General features: G+C 52.2%; 1 protein-coding gene, 1 long non-coding RNA gene and 1 other non-coding gene across 6 annotated transcripts in view; all 3 read left to right on the top strand.

Annotated features, from left to right (window-relative positions):
• The first annotated feature begins 1914 nt into the window (after nt 1–1914).
• Nucleotides 1915–2060, top strand: LOC132656122 (small nucleolar RNA SNORA48). Its single transcript, XR_009594060.1, has one exon. It is a non-coding gene; the product is annotated as a small nucleolar RNA SNORA48 (small nucleolar RNA).
• Nucleotides 2061–2806: 746 nt separating this feature from the next.
• On the top strand, nt 2807–7830 carry LOC110545033 (uncharacterized). The gene is made up of 3 exons (XR_002476227.2): nt 2807–5215; nt 5331–5430; nt 7255–7830. It is a non-coding gene; the product is annotated as an uncharacterized LOC110545033 (long non-coding RNA).
• A 1458-nt stretch (nt 7831–9288) lies between these two features.
• Arhgap8 (Rho GTPase activating protein 8) overlaps nt 9289–10652 on the top strand; it is a 43854-nt gene continuing 42490 nt past the window's right edge. For 3 of the 4 annotated variants that reach the window (XR_009593618.1, XM_021630854.2, XM_060388904.1), the window contains exon 1: nt 9298–9393. The gene's annotated coding sequence lies outside the window, so the exon portion shown is untranslated. Of the gene's footprint in view, nt 9394–10652 lie in introns of all 4 variants that reach the window. The other variant, XM_021630853.2, reaches the window with a different exon arrangement.

Raw genomic sequence — 10652 nt, 5'->3', positions numbered from 1 at the left:
GCCCGAGTCACAACACAGGGAGAGGGAAATGCTGGGCCCCTCCCCAACTCTCAAAACCTTGGAAACATCTTCCAGGGACCCAGCAGCCTGCTTCCTGAACTCCAGGGCTCTTCCCGCCCTCGCTGCTGAAGCCTCGCTGTCCTGTCTCTACAATGACACTGGGACATTGGCTGAAGTCTCAGCACCCCACACATACTGTCCCTCACACACATCCCCACACACATGTTCCTGTACACAAACACAAATACACAAGCCTACACAGGCCCATATACATGCCTGTGTAGTCACCCACTCACAGTACATGTCCACAACTTGCCTGTACGCACAGCCCAGGAAGGGGCGGCGTTTCATCATATAGCCCTAGCCGGTCTCACACTTGCTATGTGGACGAGGTATTGACCCCCAGCTCACAAAGATCCACCTGCTTCCCACGTGCTAAGGCTGAAGGCTTGGGCCACTATGCCTGCCCGACCCGTCATAAAGTGTGGCGTTTTGACTGAGGACGGCAGGCGTGGGCTCACGTATTTGAATGCTTGGTTCTCAGTTGGTGGAATGGTCTGGGAAGGATTAGGCAGTGTGGCCTTGCTGGGGGAGGTGTGTCACTGGGGTGGGCTTTGAGACTTCAGAAGCCCACACAAGGCCCAGACTTTCTGGCTTTCTGCCTCTTGCCTGGGGAGCAGGATGGGAGCTCTGAGCCACTGCTCCAGCGCCATGCCTGACTACTTTCTTCCAAGCACCCCACCATGACATTTATGTAGCAACCCTCTGGAACTGCCAGCCTGCCTTCAGTTGACTGCCTCGTCTGTAAGTTGCCTTGCTCATAGTGTCTCATCACAGCAATAGAACAGTAACGAAGACATATAGCTTTTAAACAAATGAGGCTCTTGTGAATGCTGGAATATGACTCAGTCTAGAAAACAAAATGAATTCGGGGCAGGGGGTGCTGAAGAGAGAGTTCGGTGGTTAAGAGCACCTGTTGCTCTGAGAGAGGACCTGGGTTCAGTTCTCAGCACCCACGTGGTGTCTCATGACTATCACAACTCCAGGTCCAGCGGATCTGACACCCTCTCCTGAGCTCCACAGGCACCAGGTCTACACGTGGTGCAGGCAAAACACCCACACCCATAAATAAATCTAATAAAATACAAATAGAGACAGCGAGCTCGCACAATACTACAGCTCGGGTTGGCCTTGAAGACACGTAAGAACGGGGAGAGAGACTCAGCAAGTCTTAGTCTGCTCCCTTAGGGAATATGGATGTGACCTTTGCAAGCCTGGGTACTGAAGGCCAAGAGAAGAGGCATGTTCCAGCAGGAGACCTTGGTCCTTGAGCTCCAAGAGTGCTCACAAAGCCGGGGGACACGCTGAGCCTGAGGGTTGGAGATGGGAGAGGGAGCGCTGTCATTTTGGGAGCAGCACTCATCGTGACCCAAGTACACCCGAATCTTTCCAGGACTCCAGAGGCTTGTGGGGTCTTCCGCTGGGGAGAGAGCTGATGGAGGAATGCTACACTGTGTTCATCTGTCCCCCACTCCCCTCCTGGGGACAGCCAGGACCACTAGCATGAATCGGAGACGGCTGCTGTGAGGTATGAGGCAAGCCAAACAACCTCAGTCTCTCCACTTGAAGCAGGGATCTCTGAGGCTGTGACATTCTGTTCTCTGCCTGCCTGTGCCTGTGACTCACTTACAGAGTAGGGCTGTAGGGTTATAGAGCCACACGAATGGGTGCTAAACAAAAAGGCCATGTTCAGCAGCAGAAGTGGTTACTTAGTGGGCTTTGACCTGCAGGTGATAAGGGCTCAATAATAAACTGGCTTTGCTCCCAGAACCTTTTCCTTCATTGATGGATGTGTTTGTAGAGAGGGTAAAACATCTTTAATCAACTGTAAATAGGCTACTAATATGTAAAGCATGCCCGCCGGGCAATGGCCAAAGAGACACCATGTTGGTGGTGGTGTTCTTGTATCAGTTAAGGGCAGAGAAGATGGTAGTTCTTTGATCATCCTAGCTTGATGGCTGGCTTAGTGACCAAAGCTGTCTTATGCCTAGGACCCATAAAAATAAAATCAAATCAAATCCAGGCAGCACAATGCAGGAAGAGGAAGAAAGAGACTTATGCCACCCACAGACCTGCCCTCCAGCTCATGGCACGGGTGCGCCATAGACACTTTCTTACTGCTATGTCACACAGCACAGAAGGAAGATGTCCAGGGACCCACCACAATGTATGAATATGTGGTGATCGGATGGGAGAGAGACATGGAACAGCTTGAGCATTATGAGGAGAGATGAAACTGGGGAGCAGAGAGGAGTAGCCCGTTATGAGTGGCTAGCCCCTCCACCCAGGGCCAGGGTGAGGCCCTGGCCCGAGCTGCCCACTGAGAGCCTTGTCTGAGTCCGTGGCCACACAGTGGCAGGGGTTGGTGTCAATGTCTGTGGCTCATATGACCAGTAACTAGAGAACATGGGGATCTCCCTGGCGGGGCAGCCTCCAGGGAGCCCTTGGATGTCCAGGGACTGTGCCTAACTGGGCCTGCCCCACACTGGATGCAGAACAACTTTAATCCCAGCATTTGGAAGGCAGAGGCACTCAGATCTCTGTGAGTGTGAGGCCAGGCTGGTCTACAGAGTGAGCTCCAGGACATCCAGGCTACACAGAGAAACCCTGTCTCGAAAAACAAAACAACAACAAAAATGGAAAGTATTGCCCACATTATCTGCAGGAAGGCTCTCTCTCCTCGAGACTCTCTGGGACTCTCCTCAGCCTGTGTGTGGTGAGGGCCACATTGGGGATATAGATCATGGAAGGCTCTTGCCTGTGAGCCACATGAGATGCGGCAATGCTGATTGCCCTATGGTAGGAGCTTTCCACATTGTCAGGCATGGGGGGCCACCCTCAGGCTTAGCTTCCGGGAACAGTGTCCAAAACCACTCCCCAAAGCAGAGGGGGCTAAGGGTGAAGCAATGACTATGGCAGCCACGTGCAGGGGACTCCACCTCACAGGAGACTCGACCCCCACAGGAAGACACCCACTCGATAGGGAGACTACATCACAGGAGGCTCTAGTTGCTCTGATCCAGAATCAACAGCCACAGCAGCCATACCCAGAAGGTCCCAGGTCCTGCAGACAAGAAGGCAATTCGGTTCAAAATGACTCATAGCTGTTGTTGGTTCAAACTTTGGGAGTCTAACCTCGACTAGTTTATTTCAGGTCTATTTAAGTGTGGCACCATCTGATGAGAAGTTTTCCTGGTGACAACTGACTCAATCCCGCGTGCACAGCAAAGCTTAATACAAGACTATATCGAAACGCTATGTAAAGTACAACTCACGTCTTCCGTAGAGATGGGTTCTCCAGATTAACTGAGAAGATAGCCTCAAGACAAGGGTATGGGGGAGGGAAGGCTGGCCACACAAACAGTGCAAAGGCCACCAGGTTGTTTAGCCTTATCTGCTCCCAGCCTTCTGGGCACAAAACAGGTCACACATCTCTCTTTGAGGAGACAACCCCGAATGTTTAACATTCCTGGTTCCCCTGGTGTTTATCTGTGAGCACAGAGGGACCAATGCGCCTCCTACACACACACACACACACACACACACACACACACACACACCCATGCTGGAATCAGTGGTCCTGGCAGCACAGTGTGTTCCCAGTTAGCGCCCTCTCTTAGAGTGTGCCTCACCGTGGTGGAGCCCACCGCTGCCTGTGCCCTGATGGCAAAGGAGGCTGGGTGAACTATTTATTAGGTCACTTTCCCATCCACGAGGCTGTCTGGTTAGTTTTTTGTTTTGTTTTGTTTTGTTTTTGTTTGTTTGTTTGTTTGTTTGTTTTATGTCAGTCAGACACAAGCTAGTGTCATCTGAGAAGAGGGAACCGAGGTTGGGAAAATGTCCCCGTCAGATGGAACTGTAGGCCAAGCCTGTGGGACATTTTCAGGGTTGATGATTACTGTGGGAGGGCCCAGGCAACTGTGGGCGCTGCCACCTATGGACAGGTGGTCCTGGCTGCTGGAAGGAAGCAAACTGAGCAAGTCATGAGGGGGCAGGCCAGTGAGCAGTGTTCTCAATGGTTTCTGCATCCGTTTCTGCCTCTGGGTTCCTGCCTTGAGTTCCCTGATGGACTGTGATCAGGATATGTGAGGTGAAATTAACCCTTTCCTTCCTCCCCAAGTTGCCTTTGGTCATGGTTGCTTATCAGAGCAACAGAAACCTGACTAAGACCTGACTAAGGCCTATGAGGTGGGAATTCTTTGACAACACGGGCATTTGAAGAGCTGGGGTGCCAGCCTAGGACACCAGCGGCCATGCCTCTGCCTGTCAAGCAGGAACAAACTGAAGTTCCTGAAAAGACCTGCAAGGCTGAGTCACTGACTGGGGAGAGATGGGAATGTTTCGGACCCAGAGCCAAATTATCTCGTGCTATCTCTAACCCCTCGGCAAGCTGCTATTCATTGCCCTCCTCTGTGTCCTTATGACTATCTCGTGACACCTTGGGATGTGTTAACAGACCCCTATCCTCCCCTCAACCCCAAAGCTAAGAATGTCATCAGACAGCCTCTGAGGTCAAAGCAATCCTGCCTTTGTGGAACTCCGCCTACCTGATCTTCCCATCATTGTGTTTGAAAAGTGTGCTGATTTACGATTTTCTTTGTTCTGCTACTGTGAGAACTTTATGCAACCATTTCATACAGGCTTCACTCATACTTGACTCCAGAATAACCGCCTATTCCCTTTGAAGGTACTGTTTTTCAGTCAGCAGGCTCTTCAGAGCAGGGGGCCCTTGGCTGGGCATGTAAAGGGTTACCGCCCTGGGCCACTGGGTCCCACAGAAACAGGAGCAGGACACCATCTCTGCACTGGGCTATGGGCAGAAAACAGGCCCTTAAGCAGGTGTGTGGGGGGGGGGGTTTACAGTGGCCTGGCCAGCAGAGGAGAGGAGTGGCTAGAGGACGCCCAGATTCCTTTCTGCCTGCCTGTCCCCCATGCGTCAGCAGCACGGAAATGCTGGTTTCCTGGAAGATTGCAGCTCCCCGCAGCTGGCTGGGTGAGCCACTGGGGAGAAAGCAAACAGGAAGACCAGGACCTTGGCTGGTGGGCTGGTGGCCGGGCCTTTCTTCCTCCTATCTCCTGCGTTCCACCCAGGCACACTCATTAACTTAGAATTTGCTGCTTGGGAAAGAAGAGGCCTCCGACTTCATAAACATCTGTAAGGACAAATTTAATAAAGCTGGTAGTAACAGCATTCGGGCGGTAGCTCTTCATTTCCCATTACTGTCCTTTATCATCCATTATCTTTTTTTTTTTTTTCTTTTATTGCTCAGCCTTTGAAATGCAAAGTTATTGTTGCAGAAACAGAAGGGAAAGACGACCAACTGGCTGATGACTGCAGAAGAAAGAACAAACAAACGGGAAGGGGGCCTGGTACGTAGTTCCTTTGGGGGCCTCTGTCTTTTTGCGTCAATCCATGGAGTCACCCAAGATGGTTTATTGTATGTGATTTAATTTTAGAGACTGTGTGTGTGTGTGTGTGTGTGTGTGTGTGTGTGTGTGTGAAAGAGAGAGAGAGAGAGAGGGAGAGGGGGCTATTCTTGCTTGTCAACTTGGCTGTATCAGGCTGGGCACAGCTTTGAGTGACTTTTTCTTTTTTAAAATTAATTTTTATTATATATTTATTAGTGTTTTGCCTGCATGTATGTCTGTGTTAGAAACCCTGGAACTGGAGTTACAGACAGTTGTGAACTGCCATGTGGATGCTAGGACTTGAACCCAGGTCCTCTGGAAGAACAGCCAGTGAGTGAGTGCTCTTACCTACTGAGCCATCTCTCCAACCCAGGGATTTTTTTGTTTTGCTTTGCTTTAAATGAAATCATTTGCCATGGGAAGACCCACACTTTTAATACACATTTTTTGAGGTTGGACAATCTACTTTTAATCTGGACCACATCTTCTGGTAGTATCCTATATAAAGGACATGAAGAAGGAAGCTTGCTGTCTTTGCCTGCTTGCTCTTGCTGGCAAGTCTACTCCTTCACTGGCATTACAGCTTCTTTGGGATTCCAGTGTGTTCTGGAAACCAGCTGAGACATCCAGCCTCGTGGACTGAACAACTACTGGATTGGTAAACAGCCAATTGATGAGCTAATTGGACCACAGCCTGTAAGGCGCTCTAAATATCCTTCATATATATACATTATATTAATTCTGTTCCTCGAGAGAACCCTGACTAATACAGTGTATCTTAGACTCAGCCAAACAGAGTCCTCCCCTGGGATAATTTTTTTCCCCACACTGCTAGCATTGTCAAATGACAACAATTTGGCAGCTCGGATAAAGAGCCAGAGAAGCGGTAGCGTAGCTTTCTCTGCACATGCGAGGCACCAGGCTCAGTCCCTGGTATTGCCAGGAAAAACGTGAAAAAGAAGACCGATGTTCCGTCAGGATGCTTTGAATCGTGTTGCAGAGAAAACTCAAGCTCAAACAATCGTATTCAGTTTTGGTGCATGCAGCTAAAGTAAGAGAGGCCTCGGGGCAGGTTTGATCCCGGGAACGGGCAGTGTTAACCACAGACTCAAGCCCTTGCCCAACTCCACCTCACCCTAAGCCTAGATCCCACCGTGGTGACCAGATGGTAGTGATGCAGGTTCAAAACACACTGCTCCCAAACATGGCACTTGGAAAAACTGATGCAGGAAGGAACTGTGGGTGTCACGATCCCGTGGGCTGGGCTCCCAAAGAGAAGAAAGTAAGGAACAGGAGAGATGGCTCTGCCATTAAAAGAGCTTCTTGCTCTTGCAGAGGACCTGAGTTTGATTCCCAGCACCAAGGCTGCTGGGTGGCCCCTATTGGCTGTAACTCCAGTTCCCAGGGATCCATTGACTTCTTCTGGCCTCTGAGGGTACCTGAACTCTCTCTCTCTCTCTCTCTCTCTCTCTCTCTCTATATATATATATATATATATATATATATATATATATGTGTGTGTGTGTGTGTGTATTATATATATAATACATACATATATATTTTTTCTAGCTATAGCTCTCTCTATATATAAAATAGAAGAAAGAGAAGGTGAGCTGAGCACCAGCCAATCTCTCATTGCTGCGTCCCTCCTGTTCCCTCAAACTGTGACCCCAAATGAATGCTGCTCTCCTTAAGCTGTCTCTGACACAGGAATTTTGTCAGGGCAACCAGACAAGGACCAAATATAAGGCTTTCATTCTTCCCTTCCCTTTCTCCCCTGACCAGGACACAAGAACTCATGAGAGGTGCTGCATTATACTCAGAGGAAGAGAACTCACATCTCCTGAGACACGGGGATACAAAGGAAGGGTCGCTGTCCCCCAGTTTATTACCATTAGGTCATGACCCTTGGCCCTCCTGTCATAGTCCTCCCTGGCGAATACCCTTCCTCGAACCCTGGCATGAAACACAACGCACCTGTCTCTCCGGGTCTTCCTTTCCTTGTGAAGCTTCCTGTAAAACTTAGAGATGGGGATGGAGAGATGGCTCGGTGGTTAAGAGCATTGGCTGTTTATGCAGAGGGACCTAGATTCTGACCCCAGTATCCACAGGCTGCTCACAACCCTCTGTAACTCTGGTTCCAGGGCATCCGATGCCCTCTTCTGACCTCCATGAGCACTGCGTGCATGTGGCATACAAACATACATGAAGGCAAAACACCCAATGCACATGAAATAAAAATAAATTTAACAACATTAAAATCCTACATGAAACCAACCACTCAGAAGGTAGAGGCAGGTGTATCTCTGTGAGTTCAAGGCCAGCCTGGTCTACAGAGAGAGTTCCAGCACAGCCAGGGTTCCACAGTGAAACCCTGCCTCAAAACAAACGAACAAACAAACGAAGGTACATGAAATAATCTTGCATGCTACCCTCTTGTTAAGCTGTCTTCATTTTGTTTGTTTGATTGTTTTCGTTTTTTGAGATAGGGTTTCTCTGTGTAACAGCCTTGGCTCTCCTAGAACCCTGTTTGTAGACCAGGCTGGCCTAGAACTCACAAAGATCCGCCTGCCTCTACCTGTGCCTCCCTAGTGCTGGGATTAAAGGCATGCGCCACCACAGCCCACAAGCTGTCTCCTATTATAGAGGCTCCAGCTATGGCCTCAGCAAAGAAGGGTGGGGACGTTTTCACCTCTCACTAGCCCTGGCAGTGAGCCAAGCTTCCCCCACTAGGGTGGGATGGTAGATGCAACCAGCCATATTTTCTGTTCCCCTCCATCCTCCAAAGTCCAACAGATCTACTGAAGGAGCCTGTGGTGGGCTGTGCTGCTTGGCTGAAGCTGGAGGTGGTGGCTTATTTTTATTGCCCCCTGAAGTCACAACACTGTCAAGAGCTGCTTCATCTTAGCTGCTCTACAGACTTTCCCCAGGATCCCTCCATCCATGCCAGGTGGTTGGGCTGTGGAGAGGCCTCATCTACTGGGGAGGAGAGTGGAGCTAGGGGTGAGGACCCTCAGAAAGGGGCCCTTGGAACAGATGGACCTGCTAGGACAAGAGCCTGGAGAGCACTGACTTGACCCATTGAAGTGATGGTACCGTCCTTTGACAGGAGTTATCCGGGCTTGAGAGTGGGCCACACACAGCATGTGAGGAGGACTCAGGGGTTTGGACCCCACCATTGGATGACTGAGATGGGGAGGGGTTGGGGAGTCGGCTTGTCCCTCCAGAGACTGGTTATCCAGCAGACAGCCTAAGCTTGGGGCTGGAGTGAGAGCTGGGGGTCATCAGGGTTGAAGGTTGGTGGACAGCAAGTGGAAAGAGGTGCAGGCCCAGCATGACGTCAGGAAGCGGAGGAAGCAGCAGCCTGCAGGCAGAATACACGCTCTGGTAAAGCCACCTTCTTGCTTCACACAAGAGAGGAGGACATCAAGGCCTCCTTGTGCCTGGAGGCAAGTCATAGGGGTGTGGGAGTGGCTGAGTCGCCAGCCCTGGCATCGTGCGTCGAGGAAGGGCTGGAGCCCAGAAGCGCAGGGACAGCGTCGGAAAGAGGGCAGAGGCAGTATAAGAAGAAGACAGACGCACCCACAGCTTGGGTCAAGCCTGGGAGTGCCGATCGGGCTAAGTTTCCTAACTCAGCACAGATCTCCGGTTTCCCGTCTCACCCGGCACATCCCAAAAGCGGGTAGACGCGCAGGCTGGCAGCGGGGGTGGAGTCCACACTGGGCTAGTGTCCCTCAGGGCCAGTGTCCCTTAGCTCCCTCCCACCTAGAGTCAGAATCACCTGCCCTGCTCCCGCCCACCTCGGGAACTCTGGCTGTTTGGTCTCTGGCGTTGGGCGGGGCCAGGCGGGGTGGGGCCTGCCCGTAGGCGGGCCAGGTGAGCGGCTGGAGTTGCAGAGGGCCAGGTGTGGTGCTCGGTGGTCCGGTGAGTCCCCCTGGGAGACCTGCACGGGTGGGGAGGCGCGGTTCCTATGACCCTGGCTCTGGGTTCTTCTAACCCTCCCCCCCCCCTTTCCCCCGGGTGTCCGCACTTTGTCTCCGCTCTGCCCGCCTTTGGGCAGAGATCGAGTCCCCTTTGGGCCACCGGGGCCAGCACCTGGCACTGGCCCCTCGGCTCCCTCATCAAACTCGAGCTCATCGTGGTGGCATCGTTCCCGTTTCACTGGTGGAAACACCGAGGCCCCGGCTGGGGCTGAGGATGCACGTGGGGCCCGAGGCTGGGGGTCTGGCCAGTCACCTTTGTCACACTGGGTTCAACTCCCAGGATTTATAGGCCTCGGAAGTCCCCGAGTAGGCAGGGCAGGCTGCTACGGGTTTCTTTCGATTTCCCAAACCTGGTAAAGGCCTCCCGAGAATTCGAGAATCCTTAGGAGGGGAGGTCCAGCCAGGTGGCTGGCCGCCGCCGGGGCCCTGCTGGGGAAACTGCGGAGGCCACTAGGGAGGAGGGAGGGGTGGCATTCCTCCGTACTGTTGGCTGGCGTAGGGGAGAAGGGTCTGGCTGTCCCAGGCTGCAGACAGGTTCTGCTCTGGGACTAGCACATTTTAGTGCGGGCGACAGTCAGGGCGAACTTGAGTCCAGGTGAGAACCCAGATCGGCTCAACAGTCTGGAAAGTAGGCAACCCTCGCTGTTTCAGGATCTGTTTGTGAGTTCCTTGTGGAATGTCCCGCCAACAACCCCCCCCCCGCCCGCCCCCGTCAGCGCCCGCATGGGGGAGGAGGCAGGGGACTGGAACACTGAGCTCAGCTGCTTTCAGAGGTCAGGTCAGCCTCCTGCCCGTTCCCAGCTCTCAGGAGCCCAGAATCAGCTCTCCGCTGATCAAAGCCAAGGCGTGTGGGGACTTTCCTGGAGGAGGCTGCAGTTGAGCTAGAAGATGATTGGGAGATAAGGTGGGGGTGGGGGGCTTTAGGTTGCTGGAGGGTCTGACTTGGGCTAGTCCCCCTGTGAGGGCAGGTGCTGGGTACCCTGTCAACGATAGCCATAGAGGTGGCCTCAGTGAAAGAGGACAGCAGGGCTAGGGATGGAACTAAAATAGGAGAACCCCTGCCTAGCATGCACAGAAGCCCTGGGCTTGTTTCCCTGAGACACATAAACCAGATACGTGGTGGCCCGAGGCTGTCATCCCAGCACTTATCAAAGTGAGGACAGAAAGCCATCCTTGGCCACATAGTGAGTCTGAAGCCAG

The sequence above is a fragment of the Meriones unguiculatus genome, chromosome 8, assembly GCF_030254825.1.
Source record: "Meriones unguiculatus strain TT.TT164.6M chromosome 8, Bangor_MerUng_6.1, whole genome shotgun sequence".
NCBI classification, from domain to species: Eukaryota; Metazoa; Chordata; class Mammalia; order Rodentia; family Muridae; genus Meriones; species Meriones unguiculatus.
Note: the sequence above shows the minus strand (reverse complement) of the source record. Positions and strands in the feature narration are given on the sequence as shown.